Raw genomic sequence first — 14525 nt, 5'->3', positions numbered from 1 at the left:
CCAGTAAACACACCTAATCACAATATAGTATTCTACAATAGTATTTAGAGAATCAACCCATAATTTAATAAGACTTTAAGTTATTTCAATGGTTTGATTGGTGGATACTCAATTGGATTCTCTCAATTTTTGTGTTTGGCCTTTTTGGCTTATGTTCAACTCTCAATTTTTTACCCTTTAGTTTCACTATGTGCCCTCTCATTTAATTTATATTTGTGGTTCATGTTCCCTGGTTGTGTGTGCAGGGGTGTGCATGTGCATGATGATATGTCACCTTTATACCCTAGTGTTGTGGGTCATGTGTTTAGCAAGTATACTAGGAAATTGTGCACTAGTGCTTGTGTACACTAGGTATCATTTACGATGCGCATGTTGAAAGGACTCAATATAGATATGCAATGAAAGGGAGATGGCAAAAGATATGGAGGCTAATCTTCTTCTTCTTCTTCTTCTTCTTCTTCTTCTTCTTCTTCTTCTTCTTCTTTCGTTGTCAATAGGATACACACAAACAATCTTACTAATGTGATAGATATCTTTTGACTCTAAAGTCTCTTTACACACGACCTCTCATTCATTTAGTGCATACATAGGATATAGACTTAGCCTATGCTCTATTTCTCAACACTCCCCCCTTAAGCTCAAAATGAGCTTGTAGATACAATATCCCAAGTGCACTTCTAAAGTACTCAATTTATCTTTATCTAATTCTTTGATAAAGATATCCACAACTTGGTCATTGGTTTTGGCACGTACCAAGTCTATCTCTCCATGCATGGCTTTCTCTCTAATGAAATGATAGTGCACTTCAATATGCTTCATCCTTGCATGATAGACTGGGTTCTTTGCAAACATGATGCTACTAATGTTATCATAATACATGATAATTTCACCATCTATCTCAATCCTCATATCATATAGAAGTAGTCTTAACCATGTTTGCTCACATGCTGCCAATGCTATACTTCTATACTCTACTTCTATGCTTGATAAAACAACTATGGGTTACTTCTTGATAATCCAACTCACCGTTGCTAAACAAAATGAAAAAGCATAACCATTGGTGGATCTCCTATCCTTGATACTTCCTACCCAATCTCTACATCTGTGTATTCCAACAATGTAGGCTTGATCCCTTTCTCATAGAACAAGACATTCAATACTCTCCTTACTATATCCAAACATGACTTGCATGGCTTTTGCATGAATTGACTTATTACTCCCACTGAATAGCCCAAGTCTAGTCTTGTTCTGGTCTTCCTCCTCTAATGTACGTTCAAGAAAGCATTCTTGACATCCATTTGATATCAATTCTAAGCCATAAATCAAAGCTAAGGCAATCACCTATCTCACTATAGTTATCTTTTCAATTGGACTAAATGTCCCCTCATAGTCCAATCTATATGTGTGTGCATAACCCTTTGTAACCAACCTTACTTTGTATTTTTCCAATGAGCTATCAGACTTGCACTTGACTTTATAAATCCACTTACATCCAATTGCTTTCTCACCATCAGGCAACTCAACTAGATCCCATATCTTGTTATTGGTCAATGCATCCATTTCCTCATCCATGGCTTCCTTCCCATCTTTTTTTCCAACTCCTTCCTAAAAGCAAGTAGACTTTACATGCTACACATAAGATACCATGTATGCATAATGTATATTTATAAATCCATTATATGTCAACTTGTCAATCGGATGCCTTACTCTATCCAATCTTCTCAATTGAGGTGCAGTAGATGGTGCCTCAACTGTTCTTACATGTGGTAGAATGTACTTTCCTACACTTTTTAATCCTGGAGTCCTAACATGTGGTATCCTCCCAAACTCATCATCCATAGACTCATCCTCTAAACTTTCACCCATAGGCTTCTTTCCTTGTGTAATTTCTACCTTCTTTTGTGTACTTCTCAACCTACCACTCCATGGGCTATAAGTCTCCTTCCTTTCTTCATGGCCTTGAGGTCTAGACATCTCAATTGCAACTTTAAGTTTATACCAATACTCATTTTCATTGAACCTTACATCTTTGCTTATGTAGACCTCCTCTCTAATTACAGGATCATAGCATTTATAACCCTCTTCTCATTTCGGTAGCCAAGAAAAATGCATTTGATAGCCTTTAGTTCCACCTTTCTTATCAAATCATCAGGGACATGAATATAGCATACACAAAAAAACACCCTAAAATATGTACTTGTAGATGCTCTTCCATACATCTTCTCATACCGAGCATGTGATGAGTCAATGTTTTAGGTGTCCTATTCATAATATGAATTGCAATATATACTAGCTTAGCCCAATAAATCAAAGACAAATGCATATGGCTCATCATAGCCCTTGCAACTTCTGCAAAGATCATTTGATCTATATTTGCATGTTGTCACAAATTGCATGGTGAGCGGACTTGCTTGAGCTAATGAACAAAACACACACCATACACACAAGAGGAAGCTCACTCACGAACACAAGAAGAGAGATAGAGGCCAAAACATTTTCTTGCTAGTTTCTTATTCTTCTTTTACACACAATACAATGTACACAAAGTATAGATAAGATACCATGTAAAGGAAAGCAGCCTACTAAGTCAAACAGTGCATAACTAACTATACTAATCGCCTGGCACTATAACTATACTAGCTATAGATAAGGCAACAAACCAAATATAATAAGTGATAAGTCAATAGCCATGTGAGGATCATAATGACCATCGACATGCTAAGTGTAGATGTGTAGACCTATCTAACCAGGTGGTCAATGTCTACACATGTTGAGCTTACAATCTCAACACTCCTCCTTAAGCTCAACTATATCTCTGCAACTCCAAGTAAGCTTCAAACTTTTTAAAGCTTCTCTACATCCCATGCCTTTGTGAAAGTGTGAGCTATCTATTCCTATGTATTGACATGTACCAAGTCAATCTCTCCTCAAAACACCTTCTCTCTCACAAAATGGTAATGCACCTCAATGTGTTTTGTCCTAGCTTGGAACACTGGGTTTTTAGCTAACTGTATGCTACTCATGTTGTCATAATGAATAACAACTCAACCTTCTCATTGCACATTCAAAGCATCCAATAAATTTTGTAGCCATACTGTTTCACATGCTACCATAGCATCACCTCTATACTCAATCTCTATACTCGATAAAGCAACTGTAGGTTGCTTTTTACTACTCCACATAATTGCTACACTACCAAGGGAAAACATGAATATGCTAGTAGATCTTCTATTAGGCATGTTACCAACCCAATCTACATCTATATATCCACATGTATATCCTTACCTATCTCATGAAAAAGTCCATAATGCAAAGTGGACTTTACATACCTCAATATGCATCTAACAGCATCCAAATGAGGCTTTTTAGGCATTTGCATAAACTGACTGACAAGGCCAATAACATAATTCAAGTCTAGCCATGTGATAGTCACATAAATCAAACTTTCTACTATTCTCCTAAACATAGTAGGGCCTTCTATCTCATCTTGAACATCAAGGCTCAACTTCACATTTTGCTCCAATGGCACTAAAAGAGACTTACATGCTATCATACCATACTTGGACAACATATCCAAGCCATACTGCCTTTGGGATAGCCATATACAATCATTACATATGATCACCTCAATACTTAGAAAGTATCTTAGCTCACCCAAATCCTTCATCTCAAACTTCTTCTTCAAAATGTCCTTAACTTCAGCAATCCCATTGCCATTGTCACTACCATTTATAATAATCAAGTCATCTACATAGATGACTATGATGACCAAACTTGTATTCCCCTTTCTCACATAAAGTGAGTGATCAACATCAGAATCATAAAAGCCAATGTTTACAAGATACTCTCTGACCTTGTTAGACCATGCTCTAGGTGCTTACTTTAGCCCAAGAGTGCCTTCTTTAACCTGTACATATATATGGAATGCTCTAAATCCTCATAACTTGCTAGCTGCTCCATATACACCTCTTCTTGCAATTCACTATACAATAAGGCATTCTTTACAACCATTTGCTCCAAACTCCAACCTTTGGCTATTGCTTAAGCAATCACACATCTATCAGTTTCCATCCTAGATACTGGATTGAATGTCCCTTCATAAACTATACCATATATTTGAGCATAGCCCTTTGCAACTAGCCGAGCCTCGCACCTACTAATAGAATTATTTGTCCTATGCTCAATTTTGTAGACCCACTTACACCCAATAGCTTTCTTGTCCTTAGGCAATGGTACTAGATCCCGAATCTTATTGGCCTCTAATGTAGCCATCTCCTCATCCATTGTTGCATCCCAATGACCATGGCCAAGAGTATCCTCAAAATAAATGGGCTCAACATCCTCAATCACCTTTACCATATAAGCATAATGGTGAGTTGTGTAACCTTCAAAAACAAATCTTTTAATAGGATACCTAACCTTGCTAGACCTGCGTACCACTGGATCACTTAGTGAAGCCTTAATCAACCTAGATTGTAGTGCTTTTGAATGGCCAAAAATCACACAAGCCTTCTACATGCAATGAAAAAATCCATAGCAACAAAACACACTCTCATCTTGATTGATTGAGTGGAGAGCTTCAAGCTTTATTATTACTCACTAGAAATCATAAATAATATTCTTTTCCTCTTCTATGTCAATGTTACACAAACCCCTTACTTCTTTAAAGAAGCAGGCCATGTGCTTCTTCCACAGGCGGCCCCTATGCTTTTGCTCTCAAGTAGGCCCCATGGTTAACCAAAGGCTTAAGTTGTCCCCTAGCTTCTAGCATTCAACCATGAATACGAAACCAAAAAACTTATCAATGCCTTGCTATCATACATCGATTTGCAGTCTTCTATGGCTTCCAAAATGCATTCAAAGCAAGCACTAATGCCAAAAATCTGAGCTCCTCTTCAAAATTTTCTACATGTTTCAAGTCAATTAGATGAGGATTTGTACTTGATTTAATAGTGGATAGCAAGCTTTCAATTTGATATAGGACTCAATACAGATGTGTAATGGAAGGAAGATGGCATAAGATATGGAGGATCAATTAATCTTATTCTTTATTCTTCTCTATGTTCCATTGTCAACAGGATACACACAAAGTGTCTCACTAAAGTGATAGATATATTTTGACTCTAAAGTCTCTCTTTATACACAACCTCTCATTTATTGAGTGCATACATAGGATATAGACTTAGCCTATGTTCTATTTTGCAACAAATGTATTGTGCATTGTGCGTGAGCACTATGCATAAGTGCAATGTGCTTGTACAATAGTGCAACACCCTATGGTACAATGGGGTGAGTGTTGTGGAGTGGTTAATTGCACAAGTGGATAATGCAATTATAGGGGATATGCTAGGTGCACTAGTGTGAATGTGCACTAGTGTGCATATTAGTGCACTAGGGATAGGTAATGTGCACAAGGATAGTATGATGTGCCCTATGTGTTGTGATATGTGCACAAGGGTAGTATGATGTGCCCTATGTGTTGTGATATGTGCCCTATGTGCACAAGGGTAGTATGATGTGCCCTATGTGTTGTGATATGTGTGTGGGAGATATGCAAAGGTAAGTGCACTAAGAGGATTTTGGATGTGGTACACAAGTACACGCATGCACTAGATGTAGTGCATGAGTGTAGTACACGTGTACGAGTGCATGTGTGTTAGATCAGTGTACTAGTACACAAAATAAGTGCAATAGTGTTGTGCACATATAGGGTGTCCTAAGGGCTATGTATACAAGATAAGATGCAAGGTGAATATACTAATTGGGTTGGTATGTACACTAAGGTGGACTGAGGAAGTGCACAATGAATGTTTTTGCACTAGTGCATAGTGCATTGGGGTGTAGTACACTAGGCTAATGTAGTAGGGTTAGTGTGCAAGGATACAACTACTGTCCTAGTGTGCTAAAGTGCAAGGTATAGTGCACAAGCAAGTATACGAGGGTAGTACATTAGGATGAATGCTAAGCAAGTGCACTAGTGTGGTGCACATGAACTAGAATGTGGTGTGAAATGCACTAAGATGAGAACATGTGGGTGGTTCTAGTGAGCGGTACTATTGGTGGACTATAGATGGGTGCACTAATGCACGTGTATGCTAGTGCATGTGCACAATAATGCGTGTGCACCATGCATGTATAGTTTGCTAGTATACTAGCGTAGTGCACTTGGTTGAGTGGCTAGGTGCTATGCAATGGTGTTCATGCCCTAGTCTATGTGCAAGGTGGTGTATTGCTCTAGGTGCAATCCATTAGGGTGGAGCTAGTGGACAATACATGTGTACTAGTGCACTAGTATAGTGTAGAATGCATGTGGGCATACTAGATGCAATACACTAGCATAGTGCAAGTGCACAATGCACATTCACTTGCATAGTGTGTACTAGTGCAATGCGCTCTATGTGCAAGGGTTATGTGTGGTGGATCTAGAATGGGCTATGCAGTGGTACACAAGTGCATTGCAAGGTGTCACCTTTAGCCCTCTTTCTTCCCCATGACCCTCCCTTGTGAATAGGGCGGGTGATTGGATAGAGAGAGGAAAACGGGGGATGCTAATGAGTGCACTATCGTGTGTGTTGCTCTAGGTGCAAAGATGGTGTGTGCATGTGTGCATGCACACATGCACACATGCACACACCATCTTTGCATGCACGTGAACTAGAGTTTGTGAGCATAAGATGGGTGCATAGTGAACTAGTGGGTGCTTTGGGTGCATTTGCTAGACACCCCTTCTCTCCTTACTCCCCTTTGGCCCTCCCTTATGAATAGGGTGAGCATGAGGGTTGTAAGAGAGAAAATAAGGGCACTTACAAGTACACAAGTGCATTGGATATGGTGTCATGACCTTAGCTAAGTGCACTAGAGGAATGATAGTAGAGGGTACTTAGAACGAGGGGATAGAATTGGAAAGGGTCCAAGACAAGGCTTTAAGGTATTCATTCAAGCTGTTGTTGAGGATGGAGACACAAGAGCCATGGACCACACTTTCCAAGGCTATAATGCAAAATGCTCCACTCCCATGTGGTAAATGGGAGAAGCTTACTTGGATAGACAAGATTTTGGAGGTCCACACAAAGCAATCAATTAAAAACTATGACACTGTACTAGGGTTGGTCAAGATGTGGAAAGGAGTGGTGGGGCACTTGGATTGGGCAAAGGAGGGCCAAAGGGAGGGGACTCCCTCCTGCTCCAATGAATTTGGACCTTCCCACAAGCAATGAGGGACAAGCCCCCTTCCATCAATGAAAACCCTAGCCTTGCTACTAAGAAGATTGCAACTAAGGGGATACTAAGATGGTCAAATATATGGAACCATAGTGACACTGAATTATACTCTATTGAGGCACTCATTGAGATGTTTGGACTAAAAAAAGATGAGGGAGATTGGCTCGTGAGCCTGTTTAGTGAGAAGGAGTCTTGGCCACCAAATAGGTAGATATGCCCCACGGCTATATGGAGAACACTAGTAAACTATAAGGGTAAGCCAATAATAAAAATGAGAAGTTGGAGAGACTTTCAAGTAGACAAAGAAGATATCCATTTCAAAACCTTAAGCAAGTGGAAGGGCAACTATCCTAACTCAACGCTGAACAAGGGTGGCTTGGGTATGGAGAGCAACCCCAAGCAAACGACTAAACTTATTCTTGTGGAATGTAGTTTCAAGGAAACTACCTACTAAGGATCAATTAGCCAAGTGGGCCAAAGTAGGGGCCAATTGTGTGTTCTATCCGGCTTAATAGGAGATTGTTAAACATCTCTTTTGGACTTGCAAAGAGGCCTCAAATGTTTGGTGGAGGCTAAAAGAATGGTTTAAGGCAATGGGCCTTAATGAGCTTATCAACATGAGGACAAGCTTGTTTGGAGATAAAGGGAGATTGAATGAGGAATCTCTCAATTTGTATAATGTGGTGAGAGCCCTTACAATTAAGCATCTATGGAGCAATAGGAAAAAGTGCTATTTAGGAAGGAGAATAAGGACCCAGTTGTGACAATGCCTTCAAACAAATTAGAAGTGATGCATTGGCTACTTTTAGAACAGTCAGAAACTAGTCTCATGTCTATTGTCCACGTTCTTTCCTCTAACATGATTCCAAATAGCCCTAAAAAGCATACCTAACTCAAGTAAGGTTCTCTTTTTAACTAAGTACTATGTCTATTGGTGGGTTAAGACATGTAAAAGACTTAATATCTTATTGGCATATAGGACACTTGGCCAAGACTCTCTAAAAGGTTATCTAATTGGCTTAATGCTTCACGCGGATAAGGAACACAATAGCCCCATATCACACAAGTAAGACATGTGCTTGAGTATACTAAATCTTATTGTCCCTACATGACAATAGATTAGATGTACGAGTATGTGTATATGAGCCTAATTGTATGATGCAAGGATGTGCAAGTGTGCCTACTCTTTAATGTGTGTGGGTGCCTAGTCTTTAATGTGCACAAGTAATTGGGTGCCTATGCCCATGAAGCCATGTGAATGTTTTAATCTAATGCACGTGTGTAGATTTGAGTGAGTGCACCTAGGTGTAAATTCACCTATCTAGTTGTGTATGTGCATGGATTTACATTATGTGAGTTTGCATTGGTGGGTTTAAAACATCTATACCAATGCAAACAAAAGTTAATGAACATAGTTTAGATAAGAGACGAGGGTATGTACCTTTTGTCTTGAGTCCCTTGAGGTTGGTGGGCAAAGGCTTAGACATGGCTCACTTGATTGTTGCATGAGTAGTTTCCATTGAGATTGGTGCCTCTTTTTGGGGTGGTGACTCTCCTTTAGCACTCCTATGTGTCAATCCAAGGCTATTTCTTAATGTGAAAGTGGTGAGGGATGATGTAATGATGATGATGATAATGGGGTGATGATAATGAGGATCACAACCATAATCAAGGCAACAATGGTGGGGGTACAAGGACTAGGATGGTGGCTATAGTGGTGAAGAGAATGAGATGATACTAAGGATGTTATAGATGGTGGGATGGAGGCCATTTTGCTTTCTTGACAATGTTGAATTTGATTTTGCTTTTGCCAATGATAATGAGATCATGAATGTTTCATTATGCTTGAGGTGGCATGATCATTGTTGCTCATGGCAACTTACCTTATTTGTCAATTGAGGCAATCATTCTATAGAGAAACACTAGAGCTAATCATTGAAATTGTGCTTTAAAGAATCACTCAAGGTAATGGGTTGTTTTATGCCCCAACTAGCGATCTAGGAGTGCTTATGGCAATCATGTGGCAGGTAATGCTTGAGGTAGCACGTGTTGTTAATGCTTGAGATAATGTGGTCAAAAGCACTTAAGATCATGGGTTGAAAAGCACTCTTGGATTATGTGCTAAAAATCAATTAAGTCACATGTCTTTAGAAGGCCACAAACTCTTAGTAACATGATTGTCAATACTTGAGGTGAAGTGCGTATACCTTTGGTTATTCAAGGTGACGTGTGATTTTTCAAGCACACATCACCCCTTTTCATCAATGCTTGAGGTGACTATATTGTTGTGTGCTTGAAAACACTCAAGGCAATGGCTAACATGTTTGGCCAATGGGAAATTAAGATGGCTTCAAGTCAACAAACAGAAGAGGTGGTAACTACTAAGCAAGATCACCCCATGGGTTCCGTGCACATGATAAGGCCTCGAGTGCTACCTTCTTAGGAAAGGCATTGAGTAAGCAACAAAGTTTGAAGCCTTAAGTGGTAGGGTCAAATTGGTTGAGTAGGAGATAATGTTTGAAGCCTTGAGTAGGTAGAAAATCTAAGTGCCTCGAGTAGGAAATAAGATCATTGATGCCTCATGTTTGCAAGGATTAGACTCCTCAAGTAGGCTATGATAGTGTATGCATCAAGTAGGCAAGAAAGTTGAGTGCCCAAGTTGGTAGAAGTAGATGACTGAAGTGTTTTTTGTCAACTCAACTTGCTTTTCATGGTTGAGGTAGATGTCCCATGATGTAGGAGTATGTTGCAAGATTGAGGTAGGTCTAAATTTATGGAATTTGTGGTGGTGCCACAACCCTTTGTGAGGTGAGTGACTTGCTAGCTCTATGAAAGAGTCACTGCAATATAATTAGGGTAGTCTCAATGTGTGGCCCCAAAGAGAGCCAAATGTGTGTAACTTGAGGTATGATACAATTGAAGGTGAGAGTGGGTGAGTGGAACTCAAAGTGGTTGACCTTGGTGTAATCAAGGTACTTACAAGATAGGGCTCAATTGTTTTGTCGCAAGAATGGTGCTGGTTACTAGGTGTGTGGTGGCAAGGTTCTCTCACTTAAACAAAGCAATGCAACCCTTTAGGTCATGGAACTAGACAATTTGAGAGATGTGGTGAGCATCTCAAGGTAAATGCTTGCTGTGTGCCCCTCTCATGTCTTAAGTTATGGCATGTTGAAATAAGGGTGTTAGTGTGGGAAGGTACCACTATGAAGGTTGCCTATAGATAGAGGCCAATGTGAGATCCATAAGGACACACTCGAGGTAGGATTTGAAGGCAACTTGAGGTAGGAGTTGATGTTGAGGATGGTCAAGATGGATGACATGAGGCAAGTGGGTCAAGAGTAGTTGTGGTACGAGATCTCCACTCTCCAAGTAAGTGGTGAGGGTAAACACAAGGTAGTTGAAGTGTGAACAAGGGACCACATGAGTATCCTAAGTCCAAGAGTGTGAGAACTCAAGGTAAGAGGTGCTCATGTGAACTCGATGTGAGATGGTAGCATGCACTCAAGCTAGTGCTACAAAGACCTCTAAGGGACCTCCCAATGCTTATGTTCCTAAAGCCACACCAAGGAGACTCAAGGTAGTATCAATGAATGCTCATACATTTCAATAAAAGGGATGCAAAACTTTGAACCTTAATTCTTACAAGCCTTCAAGTATCGAGAAATCCAAACTATGTGCCCATCAAGCTTCTGCATGTCATGGTATACTAGTAGACGTATTTGAGTTGGTTTATGAGTGTGAAAAGGTCAATTCTAGTCTAAAACGTACAAGTTCAATCCATAAACCTAAATTTTTTTAATCCTATGGCTTTTGTACATCACAGGGATCCCATGAGCATTCAAACTATGTCTTGGCAAGTCCCAATTTAGCTCCTCGATAACCCCATTAGTCACCAAGAGATGTTACCAAACCTTAATGCTAGCAAACCAAAAAACTAGGAAAATTTCAAAGAAAAAGATGTGACATGGCATTTTTACCCCTCCATCAATAAGTTCCGTTTATCCCCAACTATGTGCAACCTAATTAAGAGCTACTCAAGCTTTACTGATAAGTTTCCACCACCTACTGAAAGCATGTGAATGCCTAATGAGAGAAATGCTCAGAAACCTTGTGAAAGTAAGGTTTTGGGCTTATTTTTTCTTAAGGAGCAACTGAATCACAAAATTTCCCACTATGCCTAGCCACTATGCCATCTAGTTAAGTGCAAACCCTACTTAAGACTTATGATTGCTTGAATACCACTTAAAAACAAAAATTACAAAGCATGTACAACAAAAATCAGTAAATTTTCAACGATCATCTAATGTCAATGAAATCAACAAGTCTTCTTTCAATGGATTCCATGTATGTGGCCCACGACTAGCTAGTCCACCAATGCATGACTAGTTTAGTTGAGGACAATCTTTGTCCAACACATCTTTCTTGCAAGAAACAATGACAAATCAATAAATTCACCACAAATACAACAACAAACCTATAGTTTTCATTATTTCTCTAATTTTAAATCAAGCATAAAACTTCATCGCTATTCGGCACAATCAAACAATGTCTTCATGGCTAGCTACTCAAACCATAAGCTCCCCAAAATGTATGCATGCATCTACATGCCATTGCTTTAGCAAAATCAATAGTATTTAACATAAAATTAGAGATTTCTAGTAGCTTTTCAACCCAATTTTAGCAACACATGATCCACTTTGATGGATACAATCATCATAGCTTTTGACTACCTTGTCTAGATAATCACCCCTAATTCTCCATGAATATAGCACATCAAAATCAATAGAAGTAAATATTTAGAAAAAATTTAGAGAACATACTTATTTTAATCCCTTTGCTATTACACATAAGAATTTAAACCCTCTTGCAACCTACTCTAGTCCATAGCATCCTCAAATTGTTTTCCTTCCAATCCACCTTCCTAATGTATGCCTCACAAGGTTTTCACCATGATGTTTTTACTTGTGTAAGTAGCAATGATAATTGGTAGATCAAGATTCCATCTAGACCCAACAAGAAAACTAGAATGTCAACGTTTGATAACAATACACAAAACCCTAATCAAAATCATGCATATTGTTTCATGTACTCCTAACCCTCTAATATCCCACAACCTCTCACATGGCAAGCATCCATGCTGCATCATCTTGTTGGCCTAGCCTATGCACAAAAGCTACTCTATGGACTTGATAACTAAAATAAAGCAAAGAGAAGATAGATGGGGAAAGGGGACTCACCGAGTTATAGTTTGGAAGATTCGTGTGTTCTCCCAAGCTCCACCTGATGATAATTATACATAATAATTAAGTATCAATACATGATATCGTTGTTAATTATAAACATACATATTAATTATAAATCAAGTATAATTTATGTAATGATATTCAATTGGAATAAAAACATAATATATATGAGAGAGAGAGAGAGAGAGAGAGAGAGAGAGAGAGAGAGAGAGAGAGAGAGAGAGAGAGAGAGAGAGAGAGAGAGAGAGAGAGAGAGAGAGAGAGAGAGAGAGAGAGAGAGAGAGAGCCTCCTCCTTACTTATTGAGGAGGGGGAATAAAGTGGAAAAAAACATGTTTAAAAACATGAGAGAAAAATAAAAGTTTTTGGGGGGTGATGAGAGGTTGAGTAAAACACGATCCCCTCAATTTTGGTTTGAGAGGACTATCTTAGCATCATTTTAAGAGACCAAGCTAGCCATGGAAGTCTAAAAGAAGCACCCACTTTAATGGATCCCTACTTTAGCCTTTTCAAATTACATGGGATTCGTAGTAAGGAGACCCATTAAGCCCTCAACTATTTGCTATTGCAACACACCCATTGTTTTGCTACTGGGAAAGATGTCAAAAGGAGCCAAGTTGGAGGGAATTAGATACAATGGAAAGAAAACTGTAGGTCATGGTCTCACGGATGACCTCTTAATGATATTCAAAGCAAGCATGAAGAATCTAGAGCCATGTCCATCCTTGAAATATATAAGAAGGTAGGGATATTGAGAATTAATTTCAAAAAATCCATCCGTTTTACTGTCATGAATGAGTCATTTGAAGAGCTTCAATGGGGAGGAAAGATACTTGGTAGGAGGAATATCTTTACATACCTAGGTTATCTTGTTGGGATAGGAGTGGAAAAATCTGTGAGAATAAGCTGGGTTAGAGACAACTTATGAAGAAAACGGATCATTGGAGATCCATCTCCTAGCCCCTCCATATCAAGCTCGAGATACTTAATCTATCTATTTGCTAACTTTTTAGGTTTTATTTGCCTCTCATAAGGTAGAGTAGTAGGTATGTCAAAGCTTGGGATTCTTGCAATGGAAGTTTTCTATTGGGAATGTATGGAAAGAATAGGTACATGATGCCAATCAACATGGATTCTCTTAAGAAAACTATGGAGGAGGGTGGTCTTCAACCTATGAATGTACAATTTGAAGAGAATGCTCTTAAAGCAATGTTGCCAAATAAATTTCGGTTGAAGAATCTTCCTTGCCCATAAATGCTCATAGAGATTGTATGCCGTAAGAATGGGAAATTTTGCAGTGCTTAGGGGTAAGTAACTTGGATTTGTTTTTAAGTAAGGAGCTCATGGATTTGTTTTAGGTCTCATATCTTCACGAAGAAGTGTACTCTTTAAGGTTAATAGAGAGGAGGAGAGCTTGAAGTGAATATGCAAAACAATGCCTTTTGGCTAACGGGGCATGACCCTCCACTTGTTGCAATTATGGGAAAAAGAGGATCCTCATTACCTTTGAAGAGTTTTAGCAAATTGAAGGACTAGTTTGATGACAATGGTGCCCTGAAAAAGGTACTCAAGGTTTAGGAAGGGACAATCTTTCAAAGGCCCATAGACTCACAAGGGAATTGGTGGCAAGCAACATCATGAATTATGCTAGAGGATTTTCTTTGGGAAACAATAAATAGGTTTTTACTCCCAAATAGTCAAGAATGAATGTTTCAAACATTATGAGCATGGCCACGATTAACAATAGAGTCAATAGGCTTTGGGGAGTCAAACTCACTCCAAACGTGTTGGAGCTTATATTGGAAAACTTGCGGTCTCTCAAAATCCCTTTGAGGGATTGCATCTTTGCCTAAAGAGTGATCACAGGGGGTTGTGATAGCTATAGAATTAATGGAAAAGCGTGGGATAGCGGATGGACTTTACCTTTTGTGGCAAGATGAAGGTAGTTAAACATCTACTTTGGGATGGATGCATTGTTTCTGTAGCATGGAGAAGCATTATGACCAACTTGGGAATTGGGGATGCTCATAATTTTGGTTAGATACTTTGTATTTTTAGGGCA

The sequence above is a fragment of the Lygodium microphyllum genome, chromosome 20 (genome assembly GCF_053477565.2).
Source record: "Lygodium microphyllum isolate KBCC chromosome 20, Lygodium_microphyllum_v1.1.10, whole genome shotgun sequence".
Classification (NCBI taxonomy): Eukaryota; Viridiplantae; Streptophyta; class Polypodiopsida; order Schizaeales; family Lygodiaceae; genus Lygodium; species Lygodium microphyllum.
This window is presented reverse-complemented; position numbering follows the sequence as displayed.